General features: G+C 30.3%; 1 long non-coding RNA gene across 1 annotated transcript in view; it reads left to right on the forward strand.

Moving 5' to 3' along the window:
- Positions 1 to 14,786, forward strand: part of LOC142324605 (uncharacterized) — a 205,548-nt gene extending 190,762 nt beyond the window's left edge. Inside the window, exon 3 of the long non-coding RNA XR_012756343.1 lies at positions 14,555 to 14,786. This is a non-coding gene — a long non-coding RNA (uncharacterized LOC142324605). The remainder of the gene's footprint in view (positions 1 to 14,554) is intronic.
- The last annotated feature ends 2,965 nt before the right edge of the window (positions 14,787 to 17,751 follow it).

A 17,751-nucleotide genomic window follows, 5' to 3' on the forward strand; every position in this document is an offset into this window, starting at 1 on the left:
AGATTTGAAGAAGAAATTGGCAAGGTGTTTAGTTTGGAGGTGGTGCTTTATGGTACAGAAACTAGGACTTAAAGAAAGGAAAACAAATGCGAATTGAGACATTTGAGATGTGGGTGTGGCATAAAATGGTAAATATCTGTTGGCAGGATAGAATAACAAATGAGGTGTTGAGAAGAGTAGAAGAGGAAAGGAATATGTTAAATACCATTTTAAGCAGGAGGAACTGGCTAGGACACTGTATGAGAAAAAGTACTTACTAATAGATGCAGTTGAAGGATTGGTAAATGGAAAGAGAGGAAAGGAAAGAAGATTTCAGTTGATTTATTGGGTTGTGGAAAGAGGAAATTATATGGAAACAATAACACTTGAACAGGAACAGGTGGAGATCAGCCATGACAAGACCTGCCCCATTGAAAGAATACAATGAATGAATGAAATATGTTAATTGTAGATAATGTTATATTCTATTAATTTCACTTCTTATTCACTTACATTCATTGAATATATATATTTTTCTTCTTATTCACTGAAAAGAATCAGTTGACAAATTAATTTTGAGAATTTCATACATCCTTGAGGGACTTCAATTGAATGTCCTTTTTTTTAGTCCTGAACATTTTCATTTATTACCTAATAGCTTACTCTCTTCTTATTGTACTGTATTAGCATACTTGTGCTTCTTCCTCCTCTTCCTTGCACTTTTCCCTCTATGATGAGAGTTTCTATGTAGCTTAGATCAAATTCATATGACTTAATTTGTAGGACTTAAGATCAAATTCATATGATAATACTCTCCCACAAAGTATTTAATTAGTTCACCAGGAGGATGCTTCTTCCCAGCAATTATCCTTTTACCTTTGTGAAAAATCTTTTCACTTACCATAGGTAAGTGAAAAAATCCTCTTATATATCCATAGGTTTTGTTTTATCTTTCTCACACAGTTGCATTCCAATTGATCAAACTTTCCAAATGCATAAATGACTCGATATAGCTTTCTTTTTATCTTGCTTCCAGTACATAAAATACAATCTTTCCTTGTAGAAATAAATTAAAATAAAGCCAATATATATTGCAATATATTTCTTACAAACTCGGTTTTACTAGATATGGATACTGTGAATAAATCAAATGTATTTCTTGTGCCATAAGTTGTTCTTTATTCATTAACACAATCTTCATACTGTAAAAAAATAGTTTTAATTATTACTTTAATTAATTTACATTAAGATATATTTTATGAATAGATAATACTCATATTTTTAAATAAAATAATGGTAATTAATAAATTTAGAAATAAATTCAGTTTAATTTTAATATAAATTATTTTTTACAATATAACCTATATCAGTCAATGAATTTTATATATATGTATATATATATAATGTATATATATATATATAATTTTATGTTAAAAATTTTAATTTGTATTTTTAAAATTATTTACTTTATATTATTTCCTACAATAACATAACTGGTAACTCTTATTTCAATAAAAAGCAAAAGAGTGTGAACTTGAGTAAGCATTATTTGGAGATACTTGTAGTTAAGAAAAAAGCTTTCTTGTTGTAGTTGATGACAAACTTGATTTACATCAGTTATATGAATAACATTACAGTACAGTCTACTGATAGATAAATTTGACAAATTAGCTAATGGACAAGATAGTAAGTCTGTAACTTAATATGTGAACTCACATTTGAACATATTTTACAGTTTAACAATGCAATCGGAATGAACCCTATTTATCCTCCAGGATGGATTATGATTAACCGATCACCTTTAATTGGCCCATTTGCTGCTGCACCACTATCATCCAACCACAATTTTGTAATCAAATAGGATGTTAAAATATACAATTTGTCCAAATAAACAATCAAAGAATTTTCTTTTCAGAAACTGGTCATTTTTCCTAAATATTCCATCCTCTTTCACCGAATGTCTTCTTTCTCAGTCCAAAGTTTTCTATTATCAGTTTTATGCCACAATGCTTAACTCTTTTAGGATAGCTGCTAGTGTTGTTCTAGAACCTTTAAATTGAACACTCTTTTGAAGTCGATTGCATAATTTATGTAATACAGGCAATTCATTATTTTATGTGAGAAACTCATTAACTGTTGGGCTTATACAATACCTTGATCAAAACTGTCTTATTCACTAATTTGTTTTGAATATTGTTTTTACTTTTTTGGTTTGCTGAATGAGCACGACTGTGATTTAGATTTTAATTTCATTTTCATCAATTGAAGTTACAAACGAGTGAGAGGATGGTAGTGCTGAATCAAAATACTCATCATGATCTAAGATATTAGCATTTTCATTCTTTAATTTTTCAACATATATTTTACCAACTTCAGCAAAATGTTTATTTAAGGTATCTGAATCTATTTTAGGGGATACATTCTTACATTTAATGTCCAAAAGTATACATTATTATATTTCTTTTACAGCTACCTTTAGATTGTGAAATTTTTTATTATAGTATTCATATTTACATTGTTTTAGAAGTTTACTTAGAAGGTTTCTATATTTTTTATAATCAGTTTTTTAAACAATGTTAAAACGTTTAGCAAGTTTCTTGTACATTAGATCATGCAATCAATATTTATCACCTACTTAATGCTTAACTTTCCTTTCTTTTGTAAGTTGAGAGTTTATTTACAAACTTTTCGATAATTTTTAAAAAGTAAAGTATTTAAGTAGACCATAGATTAATGGATTAAAGTAGAATAAAATAATGAGTTAAATACTTAATAAAACCGGAATGGAACTGAAACATCTTTGTCCCAAATATGAAGAATTTGTATCAGAACAAAATGCTTTAAACAATGATGATAACTTTATGTAAACTCCAATTATATTTTATAATACAAAGAAATGAAAGATTATATACCTTTATTCATCAATCAACAAAACAAAGCATGATAATAATTTTAAAACATTTAATGACTTTCAAATTTACATGGAAATGTTGCTATACCAGATTTTCAAAGCCAATTGAACAATTATATGTGTTCAGTAGTAGGGTTACACCCGATCTCCTCTAACAAAATATAGTATAATTAGCTGGAAAAAAATATTCTGGAAGCAATTCTCCTTATAATTTGAAATTTAAGCTGTAAAGTTTTATACAATAATTTATTAAAAATCATGTTTAGAAAATAATTCCTCTATTGTAATAATATATTGTAATGCAGAATAGAATTAATTAGCTCTAAGACAGAAAGTAAAACAATAAACTTTTTATTGAATTAATATAAAGATTATTGTTACTCTTACTTCTGAGTTGTAGAAAAATCAGTAAAGATTAATTAGGAAATAGGCAGATAATAATTATTCGTGTTTCAAATTATAATTAATTTTTTTTTCAGAAATAGTCAATGAAAGTTTTTATTCTGTTATAATGTATATCAAGAACATCCATCTTTTGGATAAAAGGTATTTTAAAAATGAAACTAGCCACGTGAAATTCCTTTTGGGAATACGTAAAGCAGCAGTACTTTTATACCTCTTCTTACATAGATTTTCTTTTTATTTCTAAAGAAGCCAAATTGCATGTGGTCTCCAAGGAATAATAATACAAATACATTATGCAAAAATGTAAAAAGAAAAATTTTAATTTTTTTTTCAGTTTGTTTATTTAATTACATTAAATTTTATTTATTAATAAATACAATTCATGAAAATGTTGAAATAAAATACTGCTTCATAAATTATTTACTGAATTTTATAAAAATTTCTCAAAAACTTAACCATCTTCAATAAGTGATCGTCAAAAAAAAGACTATTATTTACATATTTAATTTATTTATTTATAATTAGTTTTATATATATATATATATATATATATATATATTGTCAGTACTATTATAAATAATACTTATAAATATTATCAAGAAAATAATTTAAGGTTATAGGAAAATCCCAAATTGCTTTAAAAAATACAAATAAAATTTAAACAAAACTTACTTTAGTTCATAACAAATGCAACAAATATTTTATTTAATGCAATAAGACAAAAGCCAAGCTAAATGGTTAATTAAATAAGATAGCGAATAGTTAAAAATAACAGAAAATCTAAAGGGTGAGACAGAAACAACTCCCCATTTGAAAAAATTCATGTGTAGCCTATGTTATGGATACCGAGACCAGCTACATTATCTTTCACACCATTTTTAGTTATCACCATGAGATGGATGGGAGAACAACATGGTTTTGTTGTTGAAACATTTTTTAAAAACAATGAATCTGTTACTGCAATGCAGAGAGCCTTCTGCATACACTTCGATCTCGGACAACATACCGCCGTTTCAGATAGAAAAACAATTTTGTGATAGATTACTAATCTTCATGCAACTGGATCAACATTTAAAAAAAATCCACCTGGTAGTCCTCGAAGTGTTACAACACCAGGAAATGTCCAGGAAGTAAAAGAATCCATTCTGTGATTTCTATATCATTCTGCACGTAAACAGCAACTGCACTTGGAATTTCTAAGAACTTCAAATTCATTCCTATAAAATGGTGATGGCACAAAAATTAAATGAACAGGATTGAATCAATTATAAAACTTTGTGCGAGGAATCTTCAGCAGATCCCCGGGCAGCTATTGTCCTATTTAGTGAAGAAACACATTTTTATCTCACTGGTAGTGTCAGCAAACAAAATTTTCTTTATTGGGTTGAGGGTAATCTAGAAAACAGCACAAAAACCACAGCACTCCTTACATTACTGTTTGTTGAACAGTAAGTCAAATTTGCATTTGGGTTCCATATTTTTTTGAGGAAATCGGTATAGCTATTACTGTAAACTCTAACCGATATATAGAAATGCCTCAGACCTTTTTGTGCCCTAGATTAGATGAACATGAAAACCCAGAAGATGTATGCTTGAACAGGATGGAGCCATTGCTCATACCTCTCACCAATGTGAGATGAATAGCCTCACATTGGGTAGGGTTGATGAACCACTTACATTTTAGCATTGATTGTTTCTTGATACTACTTACGGACACCATTCTGTTGTTGGCTTCTTATCAGCAATAATAACACATTTTGGCCTAGCACTTTGTTTATAGTTAAGTGCTAAACCAATGAATTGTACTTATACTCATTGCACAGACAAAATAACAACTAATATCTAGAACACCGTTTGAATGTATTGGTCAAATACATGACAGCAATAATTTGAAATTGTCTTTTACAGCTTGCTATCCAGACTGTTTTCAAATCCTAAGGCAAGTGTTGGGAGCAAATAATTTACATAAAAGAAACAAAATGTACCAGAATACACATTTTCTATTTTTAATTTTTTGTGTAAATATTTTTAATGTGAAATTAAGTTGTTTAAGAATCACTAAATGTAAAATGACTTTTAAATTACTCCAATATAACTAATTATCTGTCTTCTTGGTAATTAAACAACATATCATTTTCACAATGGTAAGATGTTGGTTTTCATTTAAATGTAAAAAAAAAGATAAAAGTATTAGAAAGTTTTTATTCTAAATATACTGCATAAATTGCAGTAGAAAGTTCACCCTATTATCCTTGTTACTGAATATCAAAAATCAGAAATTTAGAGAATACAGTTACAGTTGTCAACTATGAGAAGTTGTCATGTAACTACATCAGTTTCTATTTATCCATTGCCTGTCAGAAAGTAAATTACTAACATCAAAAAATGATGATGCATCAGTTACTTTAGATACAGAAAAAAATTCTTATAAGACTTTACTTATTTTTAACAATTTTTTTTTCAAAATGATATAGTAGAGATAAAAGATTTAATGGAAACATGAGTTTTTTAATTTTAAAATTCACCCTTATTTTAGCATTCAACCATTATAATTTGATACTGTAGGTTGTATTGTAGATGTGTAAGAAAAAAACATGCAATTTTTTTAAAATGATGAAATTAACTAAAGGCTCAAGGTTTAACTTTTTTTTTTAAAGCACATTTTTTTTAAAAAAAGGATGCTTTTGGTTTAATGAAATTAAAAATTATGCCAAAATAAAGTTTTGTATTTATCTAAGAACTATATGTTAAATTAGAATATCTTCTCCCTCTACCTTTATGAGTCTTATGATAAGAGCCATAACTGAAAAGTTTATAGACAATCTAACATGAATCACAAGTCACTTCCAAAAATGTCATTTCCATCTTCAAGAATAGCAAGTATCCCATGCCATCGCTTGACCGTGCCAAGTCTATAGCAGAAAAATTTGTTCACTAAATTGATATTCAGCTTAAAAATGATTTCTATACTCTGTTCACTAAATTGAAAATACGAACTTGCAGCATAAAGTTGCAAGTCCCCAACAACCAGCTTCACAACATGGTGAAAATCTGATAGCTGCCGAACAAAGACACAATCCAGTTGCCTCCTGCACAGAATAACGAACATACAAGCAGGACCACACAGAAACTTCTGCCAGCCTCTATTGGTGCCATCCTATAGAGCCAATGGTGCCAGTCGATGGTGCCAACAATTCTTCAGTGCCATCCTGATGAAGGCTGTACTAATGACTGAAATATGTAATCAGATATTGGGGGTCTAGAACACTTGTTCTCAAAGTGGGCGATAACATCCCCTTGTGGGCACTGGAGGCCTTCAGGGAATAGTAGGGGAGGCTGGGAGGACAATAGTAGGCCCACAAAAAATTGGGGGCATTTAAGCAGTCTAAGAAGGCAATGGCTGATTTTAAAAAAGGCAAAAATTAAGTTTTCTTGATATTTCAAACTAAAATTAAATACCTACTACACTAGTACAAAAAATTAAAGGGACACGTATATTTTATGATAAAATATGATTGTATTCATACTACTTTAACTTTGCAATAAAGAGACTTAGAGAAACAAATATTAAAAAAAACAATTAAAGCTCCAATACTCCACTTTTGACAGTATACTTCAGATTTCAGAAATCATCAAATTAAAAAAAAATTAGGGAAAAAAATTTTTTTAAATTTGAAAGCTTTTCTTCATGTTTGATCGAGTCCACAGGGGAAACAAAATTTTTTCAGTAAACTGCATTAAAATCGTTTAAAAGCTTAAGACTTCAGCTTTAATTTCTTTTTTTTATGTCTCTACAATTTTTCTGAACCGAAATTTTCCAAATATAGGAAAAATACTTCCAGATTTCATTAAATATGCATTCTAATTGCCCTCATTTAAAATATAAGTTTCAACTCAGAAATAGGATATGCCACATTTAAAAACAATATTCTTTTTAACAGATTGTAAGTTTAAAAATGTTGGTGGGCACTAGAAAATTTTTGATTCTCAATGTGGGTGGTGAGCTCAATGTTTTGAGAATCAATGGTCAGAAGATGACCTCCAGTAAACCCCATCAAGGCTAGGAACAGAGGGGGTGGTGTGACGACGGGGATCATCATAGGGAGAGTGTCTTCCCCTATGGTGTCAGGATGGATTGATGATCCCTCTCTCACCTCAGATTTTTTACATGCATCATACTCATAAGAAAGATTAGAACAAAATTGTAAAATATGTTCTCTTGTGTTTAGTGTTTCAACATGTTAAGGAAAATATTTACGTACACAAATATTTTAATCTTGATAATTTGTTATTAATGTGCTTATTTTATTTACCTGTAAATTCATGGCATAGCAATCATTATGGAGTATCTTAGAACAACTGATTCAATTTTCCAAGAAAACTTGTTTAATAGAATAAATAATATTACATTCACTTAAGTATAATAAAATGTAAATTTGTGCTATGAAACAAATGTGTATTAAAGAAACATTACAAGCAAAGTTAGAAAAAAAAGTGTGAAAAAGTTTTGGAACTCTAATATAAAAGTTTTTTAATTGTAACTTTTGAGATACAGAAAATCACAAAATAAAATACTGAATGTAATAGTTTTTAAGAATAATTATTTTTTGTAAAAGCATTAAAATTATTTATCGCCAACTATAAACACTGATGAAATTTTAGCAAAAGATTATTAATGGAATATTACAAAATTCTTCTTTATATATTATAAAATTAAAAATTCATTATAGTACTGTATAATAATAGCATTATATATGGTAATTCTGTAATAAAGTATAACAAAAGATAAAAAAATATAATATGTAGAATTGGATGATTAAAATTTTAAAATTAGGTATAATTATAAATTGTTTTTTCCTGTATTATGTTGATTTCTCTTACAATTATGGAAATCACCTTCTTTTATTTTTTTTATACCACACGTTCTAGTGAGAATATAGTACTGAATTTTTAGTGTGTGAAAAATTCTAACTCTAAGCAAAACTTGAACTTGAAACCTTACAAATAAAGGTGTTGATGCTCTCACTACTTAAATTTTTTAAGTAGAACAAGAAAATCCTTAAAACAAAAGCCATCGAACTACAATCTTTTTTTTTTTTTATCAGAGTTGAAGAAACGTTTTATAGGCACATGTGATTTTAGATTCCATGGTAGTGTGGGACTCTCCCTTTCAAGCCTACCCACTAAAACACCTCCACCTCCAAAAAATGGAATGCCGGGCCCACCTTATGGTATTGTGATAGCATCTCATATGTCTTGTCTTCATCTACACCTCCATTGCCAACCCCGCACCTTGAACTCATCAGGATCCTGCCATTATTTTTTTTAACTGAGGTAGAGGCCTGCCCCAAGGGAAACTCAGAGGGAGTTATTCACCCCTGGACTTCTTCCATCAACTTTATTCGGATGATCTTAATATCATGGACGTCAAGTGCCACAATCGTTTAGTCTGCAGCATAGTTCCAATGATGTTCTCTGGGTTAAGCATGCAAAATTCTTTCTTGCAAGCTTCCCTATGCTGCAGGAACTGATCGCACATGAACACCGTGGTGCATTCTCCAGTATCCAATCCCACGCAGACAAATATGCCTTAAAACATCCGTGACCGGTCAACTCATACCTCACTCCAATGTACATCTCCTCCCTCTTCTGAACAAGGAGATCCAGGGTCACAAGTCTAGCCACTGCACCAGTGACATCACCTGAGATGGCCCTCCACCCGCAGTATATCTGAAGAGAAACAGTCCTATGCACCTGGCTAAGAATTGCATGGGCTCTTCCCCTATCCAGCGCGATGGACAAGACTGGTGCTCCGTACAAAATGTTCAACACCACCACCTGGACAAGATGCTCCGCTTGTTGGTTCTGATGTTGGTCATTATCCGACCATTAGCGGCAGCTGTTTTGTTGGCTCTGACCGACACTTCTGCTACGTGTGTCTGGAACGTATCGTTTTTATCTATGCATACCCCAAGGTACTGCGTTGCAGAGGTAAGATGGACTACCGGGGTATCGACCCTAAACCAAAATCGAGATCAGCTTACGCCTACCCGAGACTGTGGCTCCAACGAAAGCTGAACCCGATCTCCTGCAGGCGCAAGACAATAATGTTTATCGCCTCGTTCCCAAGGTCCATCACTGCCCGTTCCGACCTGGCCTCACCATGAGTGCCAAGTTAACTGCAAACCCGGACAGGGCTGCCCAACGGGAAGCGCGACGGACATGACTTCGTCATACGCAATATTCCGCTGTGTTAGCCCAACACCGAGCCCTGAGGAACATCGCAACTTATCCTGATCCGCACCTCTCCCTCGACAGAAGTACATGTCGCCGACCTTTCGGAGAGGTAACACTGGATTATGTTCCTCACGTATGGACTGCTAACTCTTGCCTGGAACTCAATTCCCGGTTCATCGTGCTCATGATAAATTTTTGAATGCATTTTTATATCAAACAGGATGGCATCCGGAATCAAACGCGTGTGCCTTTTGCCTGATCTGGCCTCCCGGAAGGTGGTCGTGACTCTAGATACGGCATCTATAGTTGACCTGCCCTTACGGAAGCCAAACTGAACGTCGCTAAGACCGCCTGCTGCCTCCAGCTCTTGAGCCTGTTAATCAGCACCCTTTCAAAAACCTACTCAAGTAATTGATCAAGCACATCGGCCCAAAGGATGCTGGTTGGCTGACCGCCTAACCCTTTCTTCCAGAGGGGGACAAGCCGAATTAATTAAAACTAATCCGAATTGTGATTGGTTATTATTATTTTAAGATGAGTGAAGTAATTTATCGTTGCGAGAACTATATGCGTTTTGTTTATACCTAATATTAAATAGTGAATAATTGCCATGAACCGTTGTATTTTCATATTACCTTTAGGTTCTTTACTAAATTAGAGCAAAAATTATTTTTCTCAATGGTTTTATGTATATTTCAATATTATCTGAATATATGGATTTATGCGTTTGAGAGTTTGTACAAGATTATTTGAAAATTGCACTACGCGATTTTAAAAAACTTTCAGAATAAGATATTTTAATTTGAAATAGTAATTTATAGTATTAAAAACGCAGCAACTTAATTGGTTGCTTAACCACTGGATGTGATAGCTTCAATACCTTTCTTTATACTTGTGTTATTTTTTTTAATGTTTTTGATCATCCCTGAAACCATTTTGACTAGTTTTGACGTGACGTCTGTACGTATCTCGCGTAACTCAAAAACGATTAGTCGTAGAATGTTGAAATTTTGGATTTAAGACTGATGTAACATCTAGTTGTGCACCTCCCCTTTTGATTACAATCGACTGGACCAAAAGTGTCCAAAAAAGCCCAAAATCCAAAAACTTTGGATTTTAGACCTTTTCTTAACTGTTTTCAAAATAAGTGGTACTTATTTTCGTAGGTTCCAGAGTTAAAGCCAAATAAAATTTTAATTAATGAAATATTTGGATCTTATAAGAGGAAGGCACATCGGTTCGAATCAAAACTTCATCTTTTTTTTAACTTTTTTTTAATTTAAATATATTGATTTATTAATAATTATTAACGATTGTTTGTAAAAAAAGTTTTACAATAAATAATAATTCAATAATAAAAATAAAAAAAAATATCAGAAGTTATTAATGAAATAAAATTTTATGTATTTTTCGTTTTAAAAAAATGTGTAATTTAATAGGCGTACTAGATTTTTTTTATCTTTAAGTGTATTTTCTGAACTTATATTCTAAAATTTTTATCTCACGATAATATTTGTACAAATAATTGATTACACAAATAAGTACATTCTTACCTAAATATACGTACTGCTGCCATTTTATAATGTATTTCTTGTACAGGCATACATGTGTGTATAAACTTACAAAAACATAAAATATGTTCAGGAGGAACATAAGTGTACGCGCGCACGACAGTAAACTTAGCAATTAATGAAAATTATCATAAATTTGACATTTTTCTGTTACTCTAGAAAAGAGAATTTATATCCAGACTTGCTATAGAATTTTAATGCATTTTACATAACAGCAGCTTATTCACTATTTTCGGAAAACCTACAGTTCTAGATGAAATGAAATCATAAATAGGTCGATTCTCCGAAAGTAAAGTATGCAAATTGCAAGTTTTTATTATCCTTCATCTCCTGTAGCATCGAAATTCCATTTCAGGTAAACGACACAAATTGAACATTCCGATAGGTTTTCGGATTCATAAAACGAAAAATACAAAATATAATTTTGTAGGCAATAAACTTATAAAATTTACTCTACACTTTTCAAATACTAATTAACATACACTTCCGAGAAATATTAGAAATACCAAACAAAATCCCGGTTTGATTAAATGAGATTGCTTTTATTTTTACAACTAAAAGACTACAAACAAAATTCAAATAGCTAATATGTTAACTCCTCATCTACAATAATGTATATTCTTCATGCTTGTAACTATCATGGATTTAAATTTAAAATAAATTTATTTTTTACGGTAATTATAAGAAGCACTCGTGCTATAATGTTAGACTTTCCCAGCTATAGCTGGGAAAGTCTAACATATAGCTGGGACAGCTATAGCTTTAGAACGGAAAGTATTGTAATCGGTCAAATTTGAGTATATGCGGTTTTCACCGGATCTTTAAGGTTTGACACCTAAGGAACCCCAAAAACACACAAAACGGTTAGAAATTTTACGGATGTTCGTATGTACATGTGTGTGTTCGGTGTCTCACCTAAATCACCTTATAACTCTATAACTACTCGACCGATTTTGATGAAACTATATGGGGCATTGATGCCATTAAATTTTCAATTTAAAAGAAAAGATCAAGGGGTGAGGCTATAGAGCAAGGATTCCCTCAGTATATCGAGATTTCGCCCAATTAAGGTCTTATTTTTCTTAAGCATAATTGTTAAAAATTAAAAAAATAGTAATATTTAAGAAAAAATGTTTTGCAAAATTGCACACTCACCCCAAAAAATCAGTGGCTAAGTGGGCACACAAGGAGTGCTAGTGTAGCACTGATGTAGTTACCTGCTGTAGTCACCACTCCCTCTCTCTCTTTCTGTTTAGCCTCCGGAACCACCGTAAAATATTACTTAAGAGGAGGAGTGAAGATGATATGTATGATTATAAGTGAAGTGTAGTCTTGTACAGCCTCAGGTTGACAATTCCTGAGATGTGCGGTTAATTGAAACCCAACCACCAAAGAACACCGGTATCCACGATCTAGTATTCAAATCCGTATAAAAGTAACTGCCTTTACTAGAATTTGAACCTTAGAACTCTCGACTTTGAAATCAGCTGATTTGTGAAGACGATTTTAATCACTAGATCAACCGGGTGAGTTGCTGTAAGGTCACAGATGAACGGTAGAATTAAATAAATTAATAATATTTAAAGTGACGGCCACTAGTACCGCCACATCCGCGCTAATTAAATACGGTATTCGCGCGGGTTTTAGTTAGAATCGCTGAATTAAATAAACGAAAAAATGATAAAATGAATTGTGTGTGTGTAAGCCATGCATCAGAGAAAAAGTCACGTAACGGGAAAGTCCTACAACTGAATTGTAAGCTTTTTTTGTTATCACAGACCATTGGATTGGGATGGGCAAAAAAGATTTATTGTGGGTTGAAAATATTGTGGGTTATGTATCGGTGTAGAAAATATAGATGTAAAAAACACTCTCTATCTTGTTTGAAGCAAGATATAGCTAAAAAAACAAATAAAGAGATTTTTTTGGGAGGGTAAGTATTAAATAAACATTTTTGATAAAAAAATTTCAACTTTTACAAGGTTTTTGCTAACGTTCCAGAAAATATTTGAAATTTTATTTCCGCCGAAACATCTCCATCCCTTTTTCCAATTCTTTTTTAAATTTGCATTCTTTCCCCCTAAGGTAGTACATGTATACAAAGTTTGAAGAAATTCAATCTACGGGGTCCAGAATTATAAGACCAAATACAAACTAACATACATACGTATGTACATTTGCACAAACATCCGCCTGACAAAAATAGACTAGATTATTTATATTATATTTAATTTTTTTTTTTTTTTTTTTTAAATTTTTAATGTTTCCTTATGGCATAAAATTCAAAAAAGACCAATTTTTTTAGATTATTTTTACCGATCTGTATAGTTTTCCATTATACCTATAGCACCACATGCCATTATAACCAGGAAAGAAAAATGCATGATCAAAAATGTAAATATTGAACAAGTATAACTAAATGACCTTTATTATTGGTTTAGGGAAACAGTTTAATTTAAATTATTCTTAAGATTTAGGTTATTCTAATTTAAGTTTTAAAATATATTCAGATTGTGGTATCAGTAAACAATAGTTTTATTATCTGCCACAGACTGTATAGCAGCTGAAAAATTTGTCATGATTGAGATGGAGTAACAAACCTCTCAATATTTTAATTTTCAAAGAAATTTTTGATCCAATTTTTATATTTTCATATGTTCCAATAAAGCAAAGATCTTTGTGACAACAATTAATGCAGAAAAAAGAGAAAAAATAATAACATCAAATACTAGTAAATTGATAATTAATTTTTATAAATAATTATATTCTGCTGCTAAGATTCAATCTGTTAGAATATTTATTAAAAATTATTAATATTAGTTACTGAGGATGAATTTTGGGAAAAATTTTAAGGGATAATATTAGTAGAATTTTAAACAAATTTCAAAGGAATTTTTATAATTTAAATGATGCCTTCATTCCACGTCCTACTCTAACGCAGACAGTTTTTTTATGAGTTCTTAATTAAGGAATGAAATCTTTTAGTGAAAGAATTCAGAAGATAACTACAATTAATCAATTTTTTTAGAATTTTCTATGAAAATTTTTCATAGATAAAAATCATTCATAGAAATTTTCATAGATTTTCTGTTGAATTTTCCTTTCCAACTATTACGTAAGAATTTGGAACCACGAAGGACAGTGGGAATTCAATTAGAAAGTAATATAACTTAACCGATACCCTATGCCCATATGTTATTTATTGTATTTAATAAAGATACATCAACTTTTTTTCAATTGTTATACAATTTTTTTAGACAGCCTGTTTTCACATGAACCAATTTTTATTACTTAAATCAAATTTTTTTGGTTCATTAATAATTACTATTATTTATTTATTTACACAGTAACAATAGGCTAATGAGCAGTAGTTACCTATTGGAATATCTAGAATATTTCTCAAATTATTACATTATTACTGTTAAATAATTCAATTTTTTTTCTTTTGCAGTATTTTGGAGCTTCTACAATGGTTCTTGCACCGGCCTCAGTTACATATGCAACAGTCAGTCAACATGATGGTTTCAGCATGTGACGACACGCATCATCTAGTGTCTAGACAGAATGTATTTATCAAATGACACTTTGTCTAGCATCTAGGCAAATTAAATTCTCTTTGCGATAATATAACTTATACACGATTTATAATGATTAAAATTGTTTGATTATTCATAATTTTCTGGGCCGATGGTTATGATTATTACAGGGTAAACATAATTTAAACAATTGTTATTTAAACAAATGTCATTTCACTGAAAGTGATGTTTTATTATAAGTACTTTCCAACTGAATGACACACATCTTTGTGTGGTAAAGTACAATATCAGTTATGATCAATTTCGTGAATAAAAAATAATTTACTATAAAGAATACAATTTTTTTAAATTTTTCAAAATAATAATTTATATAAATACTACAGCTAACAGTTAACAGTTAGCTACTTTTTAAAGGTACATATTACACATTTTTGCTAGGAAAAGCAAGATGTTTTTAATTGAGTTTATTAATGCTTATTATTATTTATTACCTAATATCCTAAGTATATTTCATTTTCAGTAATAATTAGCCATTTGTAATTATTTTGCTTCAAAGGTTTCCACAAAAATGTATGATATTTCCTACTTTAATTTTAACCAGATCCCGATTCATTTTTTTTAAATTATTAACCAGGTTCTGCTTATCTTTTTTAAATTTCATGGTGGAGGAAACAAAATCTGTCACAAGCCTATTTCTTCTGACAAATTTACTTATTAAGTTGTTCTTCCTTTTTGTAAAATAATTCTCTACATAAGCTTACAGAATGTACATGAGAATATGATAATGAAATTCTACATTCTCAAGTAATGTTACATTTGACTGGGATTTGAACTAAATTTAGCTGATGAAAAATAAAAGCTCTACTACTCTCCCAAAGAGATTAGCTTAGAATTTGAGCATGATGTACTATAGCAATTTCCATTATAGCTTGTTTATATAAAATTATTTTTTTAACAAATGAGGTGTAATTACGTAATTCTTTAAAATAATGTATAAAATTAACTTTGACCCTTTTTTATGTTCACTGTCATAGTGTGACAGAATAATTATACATTTTTTTAGTGAGGTAAATTTTGTTCTATAATAGAAAATTTATTTGAGATATCAAAACATAGAAGGAGAATAAAAGTCATTCAAGAATAAAAATCATTTCATAACTAAGACTGTCAATAATTACAGATAAACATGAAATAATGATATTTTATAATTCTGGAATATTCATTATAAATGAGTAAAAGCATTTGAAAGTAATTAAATCAGTTTGAAAATAATTAACACTGGTATGATTTAGTTTTTTTTTTTATTTTGGTTTTTATTGTAGTTTGTACTACTGTAATTGATACCCATTTTGATAGTTAGAAAAGTTTGAATGTCTGATTAAAGAGTATTAAAATACTTTTAAGTTACTGCTCATTTGATATAGATTGTGATGCTATACCAAGAAGATAGAATTACAGCAGCATTATAGAAATAGTTAGAATTATAATTCAACCTTTCTTTTTTCAAATCTATTAATGATACTAAAGCCAAGCTCAATAATAAACACTGTTAAAAACCTTATAAAATGAAAATTTTTTTCAGATTAATGATAGCACTGCAGAACCAATTAATTCCTTTAAAACCTTCACTTTTTCCTGAGAGATAAAGGTGTAGTAGATACCATCACCCTTCACTGCCACCCCCCCTTACTTTCACCCCTTCAAGTAAGTTTCATTAATAATACTATGAAAAATAGTAAGAAATCTAGTAAGAGTAGAATATTTTAAACACTTTTCTCATAGTAATGAAAAAAGTGTTTATCATAGATCTACCGAACTCAAGGATTTGAATCCTTGGGTCCATGAAGTTATTGGTGTAAACTCACGTAAACCCTTCAAACCCCTCCAAAGATTAGCATGGTTTTATTTAGTCAATTAATTCATCACATAAGCTTCAAGAGACTATGGTATGAAAATTTCATAACCTAGAAAAAGATTCCCAACCTGACTAGGATTTGAACCTAACACCTTCCTTTTATGATAAAAGGCTTCCTTTTATCATGGAGGTTCAAAAGTAAAAAGATAAATGTATCAAAGAAATTCAGGTATAAAAAGGAAAAGGTAATTAAAAAATAATTTAAATATGCCATACTTAAAAAGGATTTTTGCTTCAAGTGATCGTGCAAATGGCATCTGTTTACAAACCAACTGCCCTAAAATCTCTGGTTTGATAAATAAAAAAACTGAATTATTTTAATATTCAAGCCATTAATGTTTAAAACAAAATTATTTTTAGGAACAACTCCTTAAAAGGTTTTAATACATTTTAAATAAATTCAAATGCTTTTACCTCTCTGTAGATTCTAGGCACCAAAATAAATTCTGGTCTGCTAGGTCTGGTTATTAAGAACCATTGATATGCTGCAAAAATCAAATCGTTTCTTTTTAAAATAGATATTTACTCCAGCAGGCCTGTAAAAACAAACTAATGTGATAAAGTTTGAATTGACTTCCTAAACCACCCAAACTCCCTAACACCTTCAGATTAACAAAAAGTGAAATATTGAGTTATTCAGATTGTTTTTTTTTCAAAATATAATTTATGTTCAGTTAGAGAAAAACTGATGATGTCAAAATTGTCCAATCACTTCAAGCCCTCTAACTTCCTCTATAAATAAAAACTGAAATAGTATAACACTGGTCAACATGATTTTTGTCTCATGAGTATCAATATGTGTACTTAATGCAGCTTTTTATCCTATTTTCAAATATCTATTCGGAATTTCTCCATCACTCACAGTTTTTTTGGTATTTTAATTTTTTTTAATATTTTAAAATGTTTTTTCGTCCAATTATCTGTCAAGTAAAATCTCCTAGAGCATTGTAAATATGATGGAATCAAATGAGCTACCTCAAGGGGTAGTGTTGCTACTGTTCAGATATGTATAGACATGTACAAACATGGTCTAGTGTAGCACACATTCATCAGAACGATGCCAGTTGTGAGATAGTAGTGAACATGCCATTGTAAGTGCATTGTGTGTCTGAATTATTGTGTATTACAAATTTACAACTTTATTTCTTTTAATTAGTCGTTAGTTACAAAATGCCTAGTTTGTTTAAATCATCCTAA

Source organism: Lycorma delicatula, chromosome 5 (genome assembly GCF_047948215.1).
Source record: "Lycorma delicatula isolate Av1 chromosome 5, ASM4794821v1, whole genome shotgun sequence".
NCBI lineage: Eukaryota > Metazoa > Arthropoda > Insecta > Hemiptera > Fulgoridae > Lycorma > Lycorma delicatula.